The sequence below is a fragment of the Bos taurus genome, chromosome 9 (assembly GCF_002263795.3).
Source record: "Bos taurus isolate L1 Dominette 01449 registration number 42190680 breed Hereford chromosome 9, ARS-UCD2.0, whole genome shotgun sequence".
NCBI lineage: Eukaryota > Metazoa > Chordata > Mammalia > Artiodactyla > Bovidae > Bos > Bos taurus.
In genome coordinates this window covers 76517587-76538583 of record NC_037336.1, presented here as the reverse complement: position 1 = coordinate 76538583, position 20997 = coordinate 76517587, and the positions used below count along the sequence as shown (strand labels likewise).

At 40.2% G+C, this 20997-nt stretch overlaps 1 long non-coding RNA gene across 1 annotated transcript; it reads left to right on the top strand.

The window, feature by feature from the left end:
- The first annotated feature begins 4 nt into the window (after positions 1-4).
- LOC132346126 (uncharacterized) lies at positions 5-12066 on the top strand. The gene is made up of 3 exons (XR_009495864.1): positions 5-508; positions 6553-6715; positions 11835-12066. It is a non-coding gene; the product is annotated as an uncharacterized lncRNA (long non-coding RNA).
- Positions 12067-20997: the final 8931 nt, after the last annotated feature.

The following is a 20997-nucleotide window of genomic DNA, read 5'->3' as shown; positions in this document are numbered from 1 at the left end:
GGCGCCCCGCCTCTTCCTGTACCACCTGTGCGGCTCCCTTCTACGGCCCTGGCATCACATTGCTTCCCTTATCCTGTCTTCAACTGTAAGTTCGACAAGCATGGAAAGGAAGACACATAGATGGGCTTTTATTTTGGGCTCAATGACCCAGAAGCGGGGAGGATAAGGAAGGTAGGTGTGAAGGCAAGAACCGGAAATATACCTTTTCCGGAAGCTGCCCCGCTCCCTCCGTGAGTGTAATCTCCCACGCACTACAATTCCCAGCAAGCTGTTCGAACGAGCTTAGAGGCGGAACCAGAGTGTCGCCATAGCAACTCTTCGGGATTGTTTCTGAAACATCACCAGGATAAAGCAAAGTAAATCAGTTTTGGTTGGAAGGCAGCGTGAAAAACCGTGATTCTGTTTAGCGACCCTGATGCTGAGCCCTTAAATGAAATTCTATTACTGGTACTATAAATAGCTACTGTCATTTGACACGTTAACTGTAAACCTCACTAAAGTCTATAAGGTAGGTGTTAGAATCTGCGTTTTGAAATGAAGAATATGACACTGAAAAAGGCTGATAAATCCACGTCTCTCTTTCGCCAAGGCTGTTCGTCTCTACACATACCGCCTCTGGAGAAGGAATTGAGAACTGGGAGAGATCGAACTCTCCTAAGTGAGGAGCGAATCCCTGTTTCATTCCCTAGTCTGGATAGCCTTCTCCGTGGGTGGGGATGGGGATGGGGAGATTTTAGATTCATAAACGGTTAGACTGAAGAGATGAGAGAGCAGCACGTACTTCTCCAGCACTGCTAGTGACGAAACTATATCTGGCATCATATCCATGCCAGATACGCAAAGCAAAGATAAACGCAGTTATCCTGGTTTTACATGAATACTATTATATTTTGTATATTGATCTACAACTTGACTTGTCACCCACTTGTATGTTTTTGAGATCTTTTTACATGAATATAGATGGCTAGATTTCATTTGTCTTAATTGTACTGTATTCTATCAAATAGGCTTGCTCCAAATTATTTGAGAATTCCCATAATGATGGGTGTTTTTGTTGTTTCCCATTTTTTGCTGTTACAAGCAATGCTGTAGAGTGTAATCTTCTCAATATCTGTTCTCAATATCTCAGCTTATCTCTGAATTGTCTTATCTGTATGAGCAGAGCTTATAAACAGGTTTAATTTTGAGCTATGTCAACCCATCTATTATTTGTCATCCCAATAATAAATGGGAAGATCTGACCACACTAGATCTGCACTGTAGCCTGGCAACAATAGTAGTCAAGAGCAGCTGATTCTTTAGATAAGTTCAGATGGTCTCTATTTTTCTCTAAGACCCATGCATTTAGTATCCATCTAAGCCATGTGGCATTTGTATTTGCAACCCCAGATATAACAGAAGGGCGCAAGAAGGTATTCTTTCAAATCACATAGTTCCATGTTCAAAGTTCTGTATTTAATATCTATTTTGGCTGGACACTTGTGAAAAATCAGGGGACATCCATGAACAAGATGGACAAGAGCCCTAGAATCAGAAATCCTATATCCTTGATAGAGGAGACAGACAATAAATTAGGCAAATAAGACAGTTTCATTTAGTGATAAGTGCTCTGAAATAACAGCTTAAGGTCATAGTTATTGTAAAGGTTGGGGTACTAAAGGTGGAGTGCTGGGGAAGCCCTCCTTAAAAGGCAACTTTGGTGGGGGAGATTGAGATATGAATGAAACACAGGAGCCAGCCAGTGGGATGAGCATTCTTTGACAAAACATGAAAGGCAAAATGATAGCATACTGAAAGAGAAACTCCCCAGGTCAGTAGGTGCCCAATATGCTACTTGAGATCAGTGGAGAAATAACTCCAGAAAGAATGAAGGGATGGAGCCAAAGCAAAAAGAATACCCAGCTGTGGATGTGACTGATGATAGAAGCAAGGTCCGATGCTGTAAAGAGCAATATTGCATAGGAACCTGGAATGTCAGGTCCATGAATCAAGGCAAATTGGAAGTGGTCAAACAAGAGATGGCAAGAGTGAATGTCGACATTCTAGGAATCAGCGAACTGAAATGGACTGGAATGGGTGAATTTAACTCAGATGACCATTATATCTACTACTGCGGGCAGGAATCCCTCAGAAGAAATGGAGTGGCCATCATGGTCAACAAGAGTCCGAAATGCAGTACTTGGATGCAATCTCAAAAACGACAGAATGATCTCTGTTCATTTTCAAGGCAAACCATTCAATATCACAGTAATCCAAGTCTATTCCCCAACCAGTACCGCTGAAGAAGCTGAAGTTGAACGGTTCTATGAAGACCTACAAGACCTTTTAGAACTAAAACCCAAAAAACATGTCCTTTTCATTATAGGGGACTGGAATGCAAAAGTAGGAAGTCAAGAAACACCTAGAGTAACAGGCAAATTTGGCCTTGGAATACGGAATGAAGCAGGGAAAAGACTAATAGAGTTTTGCCAAGAAAATGCACTGGTCATAACAAACACCGTCTTCCAACAACACAAGAGAAGACTCTATACATGGACATCACCAGATGGTCAACACCGAAATCAGATTGATTATATTCTTTGCAGCCAAAGATGGAGAAGCTCTATACAGTCAGCAAAAACAAGACCAGGAGCTGACTGTGGCTCAGATCATGAACTCCTTATTGCCAAATTCAGACTTAAATTGAAGAAAGTAGGGAAAACCACTAGACCATTCAGGTATGACCTAAATCAAATCCCTTATGATTATACAGTGGAAGTGAGATATAGATTTAAGGGCCTAGATCTGATAGATAGAATGCCTGATGAACTATGGAATGAGGGTCGTGACATTGTTCAGGAGACAGGGATCAAGACCATTCCCATAGAGAAGAAATGCAAAAAAGCAAAATGGCTGTCTGGGGAGGCCTTACAAATAGCTGTGAAAAGAAGAGAAATGAAAAGCAAAGGAGAAAAGGAAAGATATAAGCATCTTAATGCTGAGTTCCAAAGAATAGCAAGAAGAGATAAGAAAGCCTTCCTCAGCGATCAATGCAAAGAAATAGAGGAAAACAACAGAATGGGAAAGACTAGAGATCTCTTCAAGAAAATTAGAGATACCAAGGGGACATTTCATGCAAAGATGAGCTTGATAAAGGACAGAAATGGTATGGACCTAACAGAAGCAGAAGATATTAAGAAGAGATGGCAAGAATACACAGAAGAATTGTACAAAAAAGAGCTTCACAATCCAGATAATCACGATAGTGTGATCACTGACCTAGAGCCAGACATCCTGGAATGTGAAGTCAAGTGGCCCTTAGAAAGCATCACTACAAACAAAGCTAGTGGAGGTGATGGAATTCCAGTTGAGCTCTTTCAAATCCTGAAAGATGATGCTGTGAAAGTGCTGCACTCAATATGCCAGCAAATTTGGAAAACTCAGCAGTGGCCACAGGACTGGAAAAGGTCAGTTTTCATTCCAATCCCAAAGAAAGGCAATGCCAAAGAATGCTCAAACTACCACACAATTGCAGTCATCTCACACGCTAGTAAAGTAATGCTCAAAATTCTGCAAGCCAGGCTTCAGCAATACGTGAACCATGAACTTCCAGATGTTTCAGCTGGTTTTAGAAAAGACAGAGGAACCAGAGATCAAATTGCCAACATCCGCTGGATCATGGAAAAAGCAAGAGAGTTCCAGAAAAACATCTATTTCTGCTTTATTGGATATGCCAAAGCCTTTGACTGTGTGGATCACAATAAACTGTGGAAAATTCTTCAAGAGATGGGAATACCAGACCACCTGATCTGCCTCTTGAGAAATTTGTATGCAGGTCAGGAAGCAACAGTTAGAACTGGACATGGAACAACAAACTGGTTCCAAATAGGAAAAGGAGTTCGTCGAGGCTGTATATTGTCACCCTGTTTATTTAACTTATATGCAGAGTACATCATGAGAAACGCTGGACTGGAAGAAGCACAAGCTGGAATCAAGATTGCCGGGAGAAATATCAATAACCTCAGATATGCAGACACCACCACCCTTATGGCAGAAAGTGAAGAGGAACTCAAAAGCCTCTTGATGAAAGTGAAAGTGGAGAGTGAAAAAGTTGGCTTAAAGCTCAACATTCAGAAAACTAAGATCACGGCATTTGGTCCCACCACTTCATGGGAAATAGTTGGGGAAACAGTGGAAACAGTGTCAGACTTTATTTATCTGGGCTCCAAAATCACTGCAGATGGTGACTGCAGCCATGAAATTAAAAGACGCTTACTCCTTGGAAGGAAAGTTATGACCAACCTAGATAGCATATTCAAAAGCAGAGACATTACTTTGCCAACAAAGGTTCCTCTAGTCAAGGCTATGGTTTTTCCTGTGGTCATGTATGGATATGAGAGCTGGACTGTGAAGAAGGCTGAGCGCCGAAGAATTGATGCTTTTGAACTGTGGTGTTGGAGAAGACTCTTGAGAGTCCCTTGGACTGCAAGGAGATCCAACCAGTCCATTCTGAAGGAGATCAGCCCTGGGATTTCTTTGGAAGGAATGATGCTAAAGCTGAAACTCCAGTACTTTGGCCACCTCATGCGAAGAGTTGACTCATTGGAAAAGACTCTGATGCTGGGAGGCATTGGGGGCAAGAGGAGAAGGGGATGACAGAGGATGAGATGGCTGGATGGCATCACTGACTCGATGGATTGAGTCTGAGTGAACTCCGGGAGTTGGTGATGGACAGGGAGGCCTGGCGTGCTGCAATTCATGGGGTCGCAGAGTCGGACACGACTGATCTGATCTGATACTAAAACCACATGTCTTTAGGTACAAATGAGCTTGGCACATTTGAGGAGGGCAGTGGTCAGTGTGCCTGGATTGTATTGACTTAGGGACAGAGTGACATGAGGTAGAGTCATAGAAGTACAATTTTGAGTGTGATTTCTTTTATTTGAAATATAGAGGCTTGACAGAAATCTTGTTCTTTGAGACTTACTAGATTTTCCTTTATACTTCAGAAATCTCTGCTTTGGATTGTTAAATGCACACCTTGTGTAAATTACTCTAATCAGATACTTTCTTCCTAAAGAGAGCAGATATTTCCAGAATAGGAGCTGTGATCGACAAGACCAATCCCCTCACCTGCCACTAATGTACTCTATAGCATATTTTCAAAAATACTTTTTCTTATAAAAATTTTGAACATATACTAAGGAAGACAGATAGTATAATGAATCCCCATGCAACCAACATCTAGCTGTTGATTCATGGCCAATCTTGTTTTATTTATATTCCTCCCATGACATTCTCTTCTCCCCAGTAATACACTGAAGCAAATCCCAGACATGACTGAATCTCTAATATTTCAGTATGATCTTTTAAAAACTTTATCACAATATCACCATTATTCCCAAAACACCAATAATTACTTAATATTATCAAATATGCAGTCAGTGTTCAAATTTCCCATAGCATCATGGGTCATAATTTTTTCCACATTTTATTGACTCAGGAATATTTTTCTGTAAGGTCATGGGCAATGAGTGGGTTTGGAAGCCACTGTTGTGCATCTTTGTTGAGCTGCAGTCAAGCATCATTTTTCCCCTTGAGATTACATTCCAAAGGAAAAGGTATCTCAATCCAAATCAAATGGCTGCTCTACCTAGAAAATAGTCACCGCTTTATTGTCCCTTGTGGTTCTTTTAGGAAAGAGATTTTTTAACTTAGAAACCTATCTGTGATTTTTCTAAAGTTTCCTCCGTCTCCTTTTCCTCCCATGCCAGAACGCCCAGGCCAAGATAGATCAGTCTTAATGCTTCTTTGCATGCCTGGCTCAGGAAACAGCTAGTAAAAAAAGCCTTAAAGCAGAAATGAGCTTGCCATATTCATGGAACTGAAAGAATGCCAGTGGGGGTGTTCTGGACTTTGGTCTACTCTAAGATGTACATCTTAAGCATTAGTGTAGGTTCCCAAAGTAAACACAGAGATCCTTTAAATTGTAAGTATTTTACTGCTAGCTACTTTTGTAAAACAACAAGAAGGTAAACAACAGACATGAAAAGTTACAGACTTAGACATTTACAAAGTCCTCACATATATGGCCTTTGCTTAATCTGTTTCCCTCAGTAGGCTTTACGTTCCTTAAGGACAGATATTTTTTAGTTTATTTTTGTATCTTAAACACTTTGCCTTGTGCATTACATAGAACATGACATAAGGCAGGTACTCAAATGTATGTGTTACAAACAAATGAAGCTCACTGATTTTATTTCTGAAGGTAAGGTCATTCAAATAATCCTTCTTTAAACCCCAAAGTCCATAGATCTAGGCCCAGTCATAATACCAGTCAGATGGAATCACTAATGCCCAAGCAATTGCTCGTTTTCCAGCTGGGCAGTTTGTGTTTGGGTACTGAAGTCTTCATACCAAGGGATCTAATGAAGGAGCTAATTCTGACACTTTGGGAAGTTGTTGTCTGCCTGAGTGATTATTTTAAAAACCTAATATTTGGGATAGTTTCTTCCTGTGATTCTACAAAACTAAGATTTTAATCCAGTTTCATATTCACATGTCCTTTTTAAGGGCAGGAGCAGTTAACAGGATTAGTGAGTGGTCATTTGCAAGATGTGAGAACAATGCATCCTTCCAGTATCCTTTCTCCAAGTCTTGTCATAGGAGCACTCAGGCTTTAGAAGAAGCGCTGTATTATAGACTCAACCAGAAAGCAAAGGATACAATGGACCAGGTAATTAGCTATACTGTATTACAATCATTCCATCAGTTTTCTCTCTTGTTGCTGAATTTTAGTTGAGGCTCAGTAGTATTGTCATGAAGCAAGATTAGGGTTAGGGTTAGAGAAAGTGGAAGCAATGACAGATTTTATTTTCTTGGGCTCCAAAATCACAGGGTATTAAAAAGCAGAAACATCACTTGGCCGACAAAGGTTCGTATAGTCAAAGCTGTGGCTTTTCTAGTAGTCATGTACAGATGTGAGAGTTGGATCATAAAGAAAGCTGAGCCAAAGAATAGGTGCTTTTGAATTGTGGTGCTGGAGAAGATTGAGAGTCTCTTGGACTGCAAGAAGATCAAACCAGTCAATCCTAAAAGAAATCAACCCTGAATATTCACTGGAAGGACTGATGCTGAAGCTCCAGTACTTTGGCCACCTGCAAAGAGCCGACTCATTGGATAAGACCCTGATGCTGAGAAAGATTGAAGGCAAAAGGAGAAGGGGGTGGCAGAGGATGAGATGGTTAGATAGCATTACCAACTCAACGAACATAAATTTGAGCAAACTCCATGAAAATAGTGGAGGACAGGGGCGTGGAGTGCTACAGTCCATGGGGTCACAGAGTCAGACACAATTTAGCAACTGAACAACAACAAACCACAAGATTGCTAAGAAATACCTGCAGCGGTGGATGAAGAAGGGAAAAGAGGGAGGAAGGGAGGGTGGGGCAGGAGAAGGTAGTAAAGCAACAAGGAAATTTTAAAATGTTACATGAGGCCTAAACTGTTATCATTCTCTTTTAAGGAGTTGCTGTAATTCCTGTTAATGGGGGAGATAAACATTTATATAGGGGCAAAAAATAAAGGTTGAGACTCTAGGTAGGTGGCCCATATGTGTCATAATACAATAATGAATGTTGGATATGCACAGGTGGACACAACGCTGAGTTTGGGAATATGAAGTTGAGAAAGTTGAACCATTCTGTATAATAAATTGGAGAAAGTTTTTCACTGTGGTAGAGGATGGGGATGGAGAAGTGTTGCAAATGGACAGCAAAAAAAAAAAGGTGGGAAGAAGAGTCAAAATGATGGGAAGAAGGACTTTAAAAAGAGCAAGGAAGTCTATTCAATTTATCATTGTTAGTGTGGCTCTAATTACATAAACACACACAACCCCCCCATGCTTCTAGATGTCAAAATAGGGCTTCCCTGGTGGTCTAGTGGTTGAGTCTGCCCTGAAAAGCAATGAGAAGCTTGTGCACCACAACAAAGAGTAGCCCCTGCTCGCTGCGACTACATAAAGCCCACATGCAGTAATGAAGACCCAGCATAGCCAAAAATAAAATAAAATCTTTTAAAAAGACATCAAAATGAATCCCAGACAAGCTCAAAGCTTTGGGTAAATTAATCATTATGAAAACCACGGGGAAAGCATTGTATTCTACATCTTCAGGAGGTTTGATGGAGAACAGGGGCAGCATGTATAGAACACTCAGTCAGTTCAGTTCAGTCACTCAGTCGTGTCCGACTCTTTGCGACCCCATGAATCGCAGCACGCCAGGCCTCCCTGTCCATCACCAACTCCCGGAGTTCACTCAAACTCATGTCCATCGAATCAGTGATGCCATCCAGCCATCTCATCCTCTGTCATCCCCTTCTCCTCTTGCCCCCAATCCCTCCCAGCTTCAGAGTCTTTTCCAATAAGTCAACTCTTCACATGAGGTGGCCAAAGTACTGGAGTTTCAGCTTTAGCATCATTCCTTCCAAGAACACCCAGGGCTGATCTACTTTAGAATGAACTGGTTGGATCCCCTTGCAGTCCAAGGGACTCTCAAGAGTTTTCTCCAACACTACTGTTCAAAAGCATCAATTTTTCGGTGCTCAGCTTTCTTCACAGTCCAATTCTCACATCCATACATAACCACTGGAAAAACCATAGCCTTGACTAGACGGACCTTTGTTGGCAAAGTAATGTCTCTGCTTTTGAATATGCTATCTAGGTTGGTCATAATTTTCCTCCCAAGGAGTAAGCGTCTTTTAATTTCATGGCTGCAATCACCATCTGCAGTGATTTTGGAGCCCCCAAAAATAAAGTCTGACACTGTTTCCACTGTTTCACCATCTATTTGCCATAAAGTGATGGGATCAAATGCCATGATCTTAGTTTTCTGAATGTTGAGCTTTAAGCTAACTTTTTTGCTCTCCTCTTTCACTTTCACCAAGAGCTTTTGAGTTCCTCTTCACTTTCTGCCATAAGGGTGGTGTCATCTGCATATCTGAGGCTATTGATATTTCTCCCGGCAATCTTGATTCCAGCTTGTGCTTCTTCCAGCCCATCATTTCTCATGATGTACTCTGCATATAAGTTAAATAAGCAGGGTGACAATATACAGCCTCAACATAGTCCTTTTCCTATTTGGAACCAGTCTGTTGTTTCATGTCCAGTTCTAACTGTTGCTTCCTGAGCTGCATAAAGGTTTCTCAAGAGGTGGTCTGATATTCCCATCTCTTGAAGAATTTTCCAGTTTGTGGTGATCTACACAGTCAAAGGCTTTGGCATATCCAATAAAGCAGAAATAGATGTTTTCCTGGAACTCTCTTGCTTTTTCCATGATCCGGAGGATGTTGGCAATTTGGTCTCTGGTTCCTCTGTCTTTTCTAAAACCAGCTGGAACATCTGGAAGTTCACGGTTCACGTATTGCTGAAGCCTGGCTTATAGAATTTTGAGCATTACTTTACTAGTGTGTGAGATGAGTACAATTGTGCGGTAGTTTGAGCATGCTTTGGCATTGCCTTTCTTTGGGATTGGAATGAAAACTGACCTTTTCCAGTTTTGCAGATTTCCAGATTTGCTGAGTTTTCCAGATTTGCTGGCATATTGAGTGCAGCACTTTCACAGCATCATCTTCAGGATTTGAAATAGCTCAACTGGAATTCCATCACCTCCACTAGCTTTGTTTGTAGTGATGCTTTCTAAGGCCCACTTGACTTCACATTCCAGGATGTCTGGCTCTAGGTGAGTGATCACACCATCATGATTATCTGGATCGTGAAGCTCTTTTTTGTACAGTTCTTCTGTGTATTCTTGCCACCTCTTCTGTCCTTTATCGAGCCCATCTTTGCATGAAATATCCCCTTGGTATCTCTAATTTTCTTGAAGAGATCTCTAGTCTTTCCCATTCTGTTGTTTTCCTCTATTTCTTTGCATTGATTGCTGAGGAAGGCTTTCTAATCTCTCCTTGCTATTCTTTGGAACTCTGCATTCAGATGCTTATATCTTTCCTTTTCTCCTTTGCTTTTCACTTCTCTTTTCACAGGTATTTGTAAGGCCTCCTCAGACAGCCCTTTTTCTTTTTTACATTTCTTTTCCATGTGGATGGTCTTGATTCCTGTCTCCTGTACAATGTCATGAACCTCCATCCATAGTTCATCAGGCACTCTATCTATCAGATCTAGTCCCTTAAATCTATTTCTCACTTCCACTGTATAATCATAAGCAATTTGATTTAGGTCATACCTGAATGGTCTAGTGGTTTTCCCCACTTTCTTCAACGTAAGTCTGAATTTGGCAATAAGGAGTTCATGATCTGAGCCACAGTCAGCTCCCAGTCTTGTTTTTGCTGACTGTATAGAGCTTCTCCATCTTTGGCTGCAAAGAATATAATCAATCTGATTTCGGTGTTGACCATCTGGTGATGTCCATATGTAGAGTCTTCTCTTGTGTTGTTGGAAGAGTGTTTGTTATGACCAGTGAGTTCTCTTGGCAAAACTCTATTAGCCTTTGTCCTGCTTCATTCTGCACTCCAAATTTGCCTGTTACTCCAGGTGTTTCTTGACCTCCTACTTTTGCATTCCAGTCCCCTATAATGAAAAGGACATTTTTGGGGGGTGTTAGCTCTAAAAGGCCTTGTAGGTCTTCCTAGAACCATTCAACTTCAGCTTCTTCAGTGTTACTGGTTGGGGCATAGGCTTGGATTACCGTGATGTTGAATGGTTTGAGGACACTAAAGCAGTCCATAAACTGAACTATGTCAGATGAAGCAGGAGCTATGAGTCCGAGGTGAACAAGAACACTGCAAGCCACAGTTTCCCCTACAATCTTAGAAAGACACGAGTTTTCCACCATCTGAAGATTGGAGGTTTATGTTAATTTCATTTTAACCTTAAAGGGCAAGAATAGCTCGGATGACACTGGGTAATCCCCTGCTCTCTCGCATTAGTTTGTTACATGCCTGAAGGAAGAAGCTAGGTCTTATACAACTATGTATTCCCAAAGTCTAGCATAGTGTCTGTCATACAGTAGAAACCTAGAAAGTGTTCAATAATGAATGAATAAATGTGAGAAAACTAGACTTATATAATGGCAAGTAGCAGAATGGTATTATTAATCAAGTGTCACCATAACTCAGATAACTAATCAACTAGAAATCACACTGATTCTTAGACATACCTACCTCTGGCCTCCAGGTGGCGGTATTATCTCATGTTAAATTGTGAATTGCATTTAACTTTTGAGGGAAAAAAACAAATCAGTTAGGTAGCTTATTTCTGTAATTGTACTGAGCCAAAATTAGAATTAAAATATACTAACATGAGATTATAGATTTCTTCTCCAGTTTCAACACAAATGAGGATTACTGGTGGTTCTCTAATTCAAGCAGTTTCCAAAACCCTGAAGATATATTCAAATTGGTATACTTTGCATATAAAACACATGTATTTCTTTAAAGTTGGAAATGTGTTGGAGGGGGCAGTTATATGTCTGGAAATAATTCATCTTCCAACAAATAAGGTGACGAGATTAAATGCAGGATGGTCAGTTAAACTTGAATTTTAGATAAAGAATACTTTATTCATATAAGTATATCCCATGCAATATTGGGGACTGAAAGGGTATTTCTTTATCTGAAAATCATATCTAACTGGTCATCCTATATTTTGCTTTACTAAATCTGACAATCTTACCAACAGATATTTTGTTGTTGTCATTCATTCCAAAATAAACAGAACTCTCCAAGTCTGCAGGGTGCTGCAGTGTTTCCTTATTTGGAGGGATAAAAAGGAAGTAGCTTGGTCGGGCGGGCTTCCTCACTTTAAGTCTAACTTCACCACTGTTTGTACTCTACCCATGCAGATCTGAGTTCCTCAGCTGGGTGACTTATCTGCAGGAAATTGACCCCTCAAGCAAGTACAGATGGTAGAAACTGAAGTGGTGATTTTATACAAACACCGTTTTTTTTTTTTAATAGCACATGTGATTCTGTTTGCAATAGCCAAACCGTGAATAAGTGAGATTCTAGATCCTGTGACCTCTAATACTTTTCGGAGGTACCAGATTTACAGCAGCTCTGGCAACAGAAATAGGTAAATTGCTTATGAAATAAATCCTGTTTCAAAAAAGTAAAGACTGTTCTGGTAAATTCAATCATATGTTACAGTTTTATGTATATTTGCATTTTCAATATGAGCATTCCCTATCTTCTAGATAAAATGTGCTTTAAAATGTCATTTATTAAAATTTCTGAATTTAAGCTTTCCATAGAAACAATACTATGAGTGGTAGATCTTCAGTTTACCTAGTAAAAGTGTATTTAATTATGTGACAGAAAAAAAATTATGTGGCTGAACAACTAACTGTATTTGTAGTTTAAAAGTTTTTTGTTTTTTTTTTTAAGGGTGGTTATGATAATAGTTGGGGCTTCCCTGGTGGCTCAGATGATGAAGAATCTGCCTGCAGTGCAGGAGACCCAGGTTCGATCCCTGGGTTGGCAAGATCCCTTGGAGAAGGGAATGGCAACCCACTTTAGTATTCTTGCCTGGAAAATTCCATGGACACAGTAGCCTGGTGGGCTACAGTCCATGGAGTTGCAAACACTCGGACACAGCTGAGCAACTAACACTTTCACACTTTCATTTTCATAATAATAGTATTTTAAAGAGTAATAAATATAGAAAAAATTTAATATTGAATATTCATATTTGAGGAAATCTCTGTTAACGTGTTTGTTTTGCCTTTGCTCTGTCCCAGAAGCCATTCTAAGTGATTTAAATGAATTAACCCATTTAATCCTCATAGTAATCCTGCTGCTGCTAAGTCACTTCAGTCGTGTCCGACTCTGTGCGACCCCACAGATGGCAGCCCACCAGGCTCCCCCATCCCTGGGGTTCTCCAGGCAAGAACACTGGAGTGGGTTGCCATTTACTTCTCCAGTGCATGAAAGTGAAACGTGAAAGTGAAGTTGCTCAGTCGTGTCCGACCCTCAGCGACCCCATGGACTGCAGCCCACCAGGCTCCTCTGTCCATAGGATTTTCCAGGCAAGAGTACTGGAGTGGGGTGCCATTGCCTTCTCCATAGTAATCCTAGGTGGTAGATTTTGTTATGATCCCACATTACAGATCCTGGAGAAGGAAATGGCAACCGATTCCAGTATTCTTGCCTTGAGAATTCCTTGGACAGAGGAGCCTGGTGGCCACAGTCCATAGGGTCACAAAGAGTCGGACACAACTGAAGTGACTTAGCGCACACATTACAGATGAGGAAAGTGGGGTGAGGGTTAAGTAACTGCCCAAAGTCACACAGCTGCCAACTAGAACTGGGACTTGGGCCCACCCACGGCTGCATTAAGCCCTGTTCACCACAGCTACGTTGATGTGAATACAGAGGCCAGTGGACCGTAAGAGAAGATGCTGAAGTGAATATCTGATCTCCATCTGGGGTAGTACACCATATTGTTCACTGAGCCTGGAACAGTTCAAAGTGAAGGGCTGGTCTTTTCCTTAACTTAGTTGTATTTTGAATACTCTTTTTATGCTTACCAACCTGAACATAGCTGTTTTGGGGTTTATAGGTGCAATAAAGAATATCTGTAAGGAGAAGATTTACCTGAGGTAACTGGATAAGAGTTAATAAAAGGTGAAAGAAGATTAAGGAGCACATGTGTGAAGAAGAAATTTCTGGAGTGGAAATAACTGAGACCCAAAAAGAAAAATCAAAAGTAGAAGAATTTAACTTTGTATAATTATCTACCTGAAACAAGAAAGAAGAGGAAGAGATGCTGCGCTGGATTATTGCTAATTCTATGTAACTCCTCCAGATTGGTGACAGCCTGAGGTGGTTCATGCATGACCCACTCATATCCATGGTGCACTTCCCAAAGGACACTGCCAAGGGAAGAGTTAAACTCCAGTCCCCACTTAGTCATCTTTAGATGCTCTTTCCACTGTTTATCCTCTCCCAAAGAGATAAGAGGTAGGAGAGAGGAAGGGAAAAAATCCCAGACTTAGCATTCAGGGCCTCTGACCTTGCTACCTGACTAGTTGGATAACCTTTGGCCCCTGTTTCCTAAGCTGGGAAAACAGGCATGATATTACCCACTCTGTGAAGTAAGCACCCAGCAAATATTAGCTGTTACCCCATTTAATCTTCACAACTCTATGACATAAGTATCATTCCCATTTTACAGATGTGGAAAAGGAGGTTCAGGAGAGGTTAAGGTCCTTGTTTGGAAGCAAGTGAGTCTGTGGTGGAGACAGGGTAAAACCCTGTTGTTTAGCCCTGATTGCTGTTGCTCTTTCCTCTGTAGTGCTGCCTGCAGTAGAAAATGCAACCACTGAAATAAAATGGATTACCTTTTCCCCCCATGGTGAAAATAAAATAAAACCTTTTTCTACTTTAGCCCTGAGAAATAAAAAAAATATTTTAAAACATTTCTTTAAAAATAAAATATTCTTTCCTAAGACAACAAGAATGGAAAGATCTTTTCAGAGCAAAATACAATGTAACACCCCCCCCCAAAATTTTCAAATTATGAATAAGTAGACAGTGGTAGCCTTCATTCATTATAGTAACTTTTATTTTTAAATCATTCCTTATTATGCAAGTAATACAGGCTTGTGCATTCAACTTGTATTTACAAATATTTTTCTAGGCTCAGTGAACAATACAGACAAAAGTCCCCATTATCATGGAGCTTGTACTCAAATGTAGACATGACAGATTGTAAAAATAACCCTAATAACCAAATCACTTCTATAGAATAGGAAGGATGAGTATTATGGGGAAAAATAGCCCTGGGAAAGGGGTATAGGTTAATGGATGGGCAGTTGCAATTTTGGGTAGGGAGGTGCACAAGGGAAGGACTAATTAAGCGAGTGAGTTTTGAGCAAAGACTTGAAGAAAGGGAGAGGGTGAGTCATGAGAACACCTGGGATAAGAGCAGAGGAAGGAACAGCGCCGTGGCAGAGGTAGGAGCAGGCTTGGTGTGTAAAGAAGACCGGTAAGGGGGTTGAGCTGGTTTAAGAGGGGTGAGCACAGGAAAGGGCAAGTGATGAAGTGAGAGAGATAAAGCTTTGTGGATGGGAGCATCAGAAGGAGTGACGGATCATGTGGGACCCATTGACCTGTTTTTATGGTTTGGACTTCTTCCCTTTGAGAGATGGAAGCATCTGGGGAGTTTTGAACAGAGGAGTAACATGATCTGGCCTTCATGTGGATAGATCACCACCTCGGGGGAGACTGTGGGAGTGGAGGGGAAGAGCAGGGAGACCAATCTGGAGACCATCCAGGTGATCCACGTGAGAGGAGATGGTGCCTGGACCAGGAGGGCAGCTGGAAGGAGGTGAGAAGTGATCAAAACCTAGATCCATTCTGGAGGTAAAAGTAACAAGGTTTACTGAGAGATTGGATATGGGATTTGGGAAGATGAGTCTAGTTTTTGGCCTGAGCAACTGCAAGGAAGGATTTGCCATAGACTAAGATGGCATGACTTGTATGTTGGAGGCCAGGGAGGGCAGGAAGTTCATTTGGAGATATGTTACACTTGTTGAGTAAGTTTTAGGAGTTGATGTTTTAGGCATTCAGGTGGCAATGTTGAGGAAACAGTTGTATATTTAAGTCTGGAGCTCTGATCTAGCCTGGATGTATATATTTGTCCATTACATACATGGTACCTACAGCCATGAAACCTGATGAGATCACCAAGAGAATCCAGAGAGGGAACACTTGTAAGGAGTGAGCCTTGGGAAAAACGGAACTGGCAAAACTAGGAGACTGAGACAGAAAAGACTAGAGAAGGAGAAAATTAAAAATTACCACAATGGGTATGCCATTAACGTTTTAGTATATCCTATTCCAGACATTTTTTTCCTTGCTGCATAATGGCTTCCTTTTTTAAAAGTTCACTTAGAAATATAATCCAAAATTTCACTTTGTAGATCCCTCTAAAATAAATTTTGAGTAGATTAATGCATGTATGTGATATTAAAATAAAAGGTAATAAAAGTTTGTGATGAAAAGGAGCTGTCTCTTCTACACAGCCTTGTTATTGGTCTCATCACACACGTGTGTGGTATATGAATGTGTATGTATGTGTGTACACACATGTATGCACACACACACTTAGGATATGCACACTGTTCTGTCACTTTCTCTTTTTACTTCACAGTATGTCTTAGATTCTGTCCATATTGATGTGTGTAGAACTTGTATGTTGTGTATGTAGTAGCATATTAAGACTGATGTGTCAGCACCCCAGGTCATTCCAGTCAAAACTGTCGAGTGATTTTTCCTGGAGAGGCCCCACCACTGCCTCTGCCTGAGCTTTAGGTCTGTCTTTCCTTTCATCCTACTAATCATTCAGTTCTTAGTTTCTTCTTTTTCTTCTTATAGAAACATATCTGCCATGGATTGCTGCCTCTCGCGATTTCTTCCTTCTTTGTCATGTGGAAATACAGTTGTTCACTCACTAAATATTTATTAAGGAGTTTCTACCTCTCTGAAATATAGTGTAAAGTAGGGCACAGAATCTACAGGAACTCCTGTCAAACTGGAGATTGTGGGATTTTTAAGCAAGTGGTCACAATGTCACACTATAAATATAATGCTAAGAGAGAGATAGGAATGGAATGCTTTGGGAGCATGGGGTAGGCATGGGGGGAAAAGAAGCAGCTAACTAGGCATGAAAGATGAAGCTACTATAAGAAAGACAATTTATATATATAATATATATGTGTGTGTATACATGTAAAATACATAGGTTCCCCAGGTGGCGTTAGTGGTAAGAACCTGCCTGACAAAGCAGGAGACCTAAGAGATGAAGATTTGATCCATGGATCAGGAAGATCTCCTGGAGGAGGGCGTGGCAACCCACTCCAGTTTTCTTGCTGGAGAATTCCGTGGACAGAAGAGTTTGGTGGGCTACAGTACGTGGGGCTGCAAAGAGTCAGACATGACTGAGTGACTAACACACTACTTAGGCCCCTCTTGGTTTTGACAGTTTCTTGGACTTTCCTTGTTTTGATGACCTTGACAGCTGTGAAGTAGGTCAGTGTATTGAAGGATGCCTTACTATTGGAATTTATCTGATGTTTTTCTCATGATTAGACAGGGGTTATAAGTTTTGGAGATGAAGAAGTTATATGCCATCTTCATCGTATTTATTATGCTTTATAACCTATTTTTCACTCAAAAATATATCAAATGCATATTTTCTACTCTCTCTCACTATATATATATATATATCAGATCAGATCAGATCAGATCAGTTGCTCAGTCGTGTCCGACTCTTTGCGACCCCATGAATCGCAGCACGCCAGGCCTCCCTGTCCATCACCAACTCCCAGAGTTCACTCAGACTCACGTCCATCGAGTCAGTGATGCCATCCAGCCATCTCATCCTCTGTCGTCCCCTTCTCCTCCTGCCCAGACAAATTTGCAAGGATGTTTGTACAAATATCCAGAGAGAGTAGCATTTGTTGTAATAGTGAAAATGCTACAGTTTCCAGTAAGAGGTGGTGATTAGTTAAATGAATTTTGCTACATCCATATAACAGATTATCACCACCATTGGTGATAATAGCAAAATTCATTTAACTAATCACCACCTCTTACTGGAAACTGTAGCATTTTCACTATTACAACAAATGCTACTCTCTCTGGATATTTGTACAAACATCCTTGCAAATTTGTCTGAGGATTTCCTTAGGTTAAGTCCTGAGCTGTGGAGCTGCTAAGGTAAATGGTATTCACTTTTTCTTAGTTTTTAAAAATGCTTTTTATACATAATACTAAAATGCCCTCCAGAATACTTATTAATTTGAACTTCTAGCAATCATGTTTCAGTGCTCTGTTTCCCCACATTCTAGGTAATGCTGATTATTATTCTTTTCAATCTTTATTTATTATATTTGACTATTTATTTATTATTCTTTTCAACCTCTGTCAACTATAGCAGAAAATGTATCATGTTGCATTATATTTGTATATTATTTTCTGCTAGACAATGAGCTCCTAAAGGAAAAAGACTATGTCTTCTTCATTTGCCAGTATGGCAACCCACTCCAGTATTCTTGCCTGGAGAATCCCATGAACAGAGGAACCTTGAGGGCTACAGTCCATGGGGTCGCAAGAGTCAGACACAATTGAGTGACTTTCACTAGAGTCTAAGTTACTGCCTGAAAGAAGTTGGGGATGTGATCTGACAAGAGAATCCATGCTAAGGAGGGCAAGGGTTTTCACCATCCTTGGGTGCAATTGCATCCTCTGGGCCAGTGACCTGTGTGCATTATGTAAACAAAAGGTGTGGCTCTAATAGTGTCAGCTTCAGACCAGGAAGGAGAGAAGTCTACACTAGACCAAAAGAAGGTATCAGGATCTCGCCGTTTTCCTCAAATAACAAGCACTATGGCTGGGGATTTATTTTACCAACTCTAAAAAGGGAAGATCTCCTGATAGTTCCTTTAAGCTGCAGTGCTATTAAAGCACTACATAGCACAGCTTTTTAAAACACTTAGATGATAGTTGTGATTTCCAGAGCAAAAAGAAAAACTTTAGTCATAGTATCTTGTATTTGTGACCTTAGCAGTCAGAGCTACCAAAAATTTTGTTCTCCTTTTTTTCTGTTTATTTGTTTATTTATGTTATTTATTTGTTTATTCATGTTATTGTTGTTCAGTCTCTAAGTCATGTCCGACTCTTCACAATCCTATGCACTGCAGCCAGTCAGGCTCCCCTGTTCTCCATAATCTCCCAGATTCATACCTTTTCTTATCAAACCTCGACTTTCTCCTCTTTCCCATACTTTGCTATTCTAAATCTTGATATCACTTATAAATGTATTGTGTAGCCTTAATGATATTAATAAATGTCATTGTTTCTATTCGTTACTAGAAGAGGATGCTACACAGAAAGGAAAGGAATCTGCATTTTCATAGTAAATACTTTTAGTTTTGTTTTCTAATTTTGCAAGATTGACTCATTTAGGAGGGTCTGAAAAAAGAAACAATGTTTTTGAGCCTAATGGTAATTCATCTGACTCCTAAAAGTGAAAATGGAAGTGTTAGTCACTCAGTCATGTCCCACTCTTTGCAACCCCATGGACTATAGCCCCCCCAGGTTCCTCTGTCCTTGGAATTTTCCAGGCTCCTCTGTCCATGAAATTCTCCAGGCAAGAATACTGGAGTGGGTAGCCATTCTATTCTCAAAGGATCTTCCCCACCCAGGGATTGAACCTGGGTCTCCTGCATAGCAGGCGGATTCTTTACCGTCTGAGCCACCAGGGATGTCCCCATCGGACTCCTAAGATTATTAAATTTTTCATTATCAGTGGGAGATTTCCTTAAGGTGGTGCTATTTAAAGAGTTCTCACATCTAAGACTTTCCATTATATTCTTCACAGGAGCTTCACCATTCCTCCCAGTTATCACTTAACCTCTCTGGGTTATAGGAGTGCCCTTACTGTTCTTCCAGTCTAGACTGGCCAAGAGGCTGACAGCAAGTTGTAAGATAGGATGAAAAAAAGAGAACAGTCATCCTTAGGACATGATGAAGAAAAATTTTTTAAATCTAGACAGGTTCCTGGAGTAGGAAATGCTGTAGTATTAAAATTAACTTTACAGTTTAAATCTTTTTATGGTCTATAATAAATCTCAGTAGCTAAATCTATCAGCAGAAGAAAATAACTGATGCAATTTTATTACATAAAAGAGACAGGTTTACAAGACTGTGATAAAATATCAAAACAAGTATTTTGTAGTGAAACAAACCAAACCATTGTCTTTTGTGTTCATTAATTAATTTACAACAAAATTATTTTTCCTATATATACATATAGAGCTACTGGCATTTAAGTTCAGTGTTTTAAAATTATGTCTAGTTTGTTTTTCTTATGTCCTTAGTAATTTCAGGCTTCCCTTGGTGGCTCAGAGGTTAAAGTGTCTGCCTGCAATGTTGGAGACCTGGATTCGATCCCTGGATTGGGAAGATCCCCTGGGGAAGGAAATGGCAACCTACTCCAGTATTCTTGCCTGGAGAATCCCATGGATAGAGGAGCCTGGTGGGCTACAGTCCATGGGGTTGCAAAGAGTCTGACACGACTGAGCAACTTCACTTTCACTTTCACTTTAGTAATTTCTCTTACTAATTGTCTTAGTTTGGTTATTTAACAATCATCCAGTAATTCCTTTCACTGAAGCATTGTGAATAATAATGATATTTGAAGATGTAGCAGTCTCTATTGAAGTTAAGTTAGTTTATGTTTAATGACATAGTTTTTGTTGCTATGTTATATTTATTATTCACCTAACCATGCCTAGACAACCTTACTATTAACTCCTAATCTACAATTGAGAAATGTGTTAGGATAAATAGAAGTCAAAAGAATAAGGAATAGGAAGAAGTTAAATGTCATTTGAATTATCAGCGTTGTCTACCTGAGACTGTAATGGAGAGAGAAGGAGGGAATCAGAATTGAGTTACACGTAGCCTTTTACTGTTTCTATCTTTAAAGGATCGAACTTGATAAGGATGAATGTTCCCTTGACAGTTGGGGCTCAGAGTCTCCTCAGTCACACTGGAGTTTAGGCATTTAATGATAATTGATAATCATCAGGAATTTAGGTAAACTAAAATGAAAATAACTGACTGAATCCCATCACTTCAGTTACAGAAGATTAAAGTTTTTAGAATAATTAGAGTATTACAGCTACACTAAATCTTTCAAATATGAAGTTAGGTATATAAAATTCCCAATAATATATTTCAGGAAAGAAGTTCCCCAGGACCTATGAACCTTCTTGGCAGAGTAACATGTGAAATAATGTCAGCCTAGTCAGATGTTTTGAAAAAACAAGCCTTTCGTGGGAAGGATAAATTTAGCCATTGTATAAGTCAGTCAAGACTTTTTGAATGACTGTGAACTCACGATGGCAGAGGCAAACTTTCCCACATAAAACAATGAGAGAACAGTGTTCTTTCTTCCTCAACTCTCTTCCCATCAGGTCCCTGCCCTCAAAAGCCCAC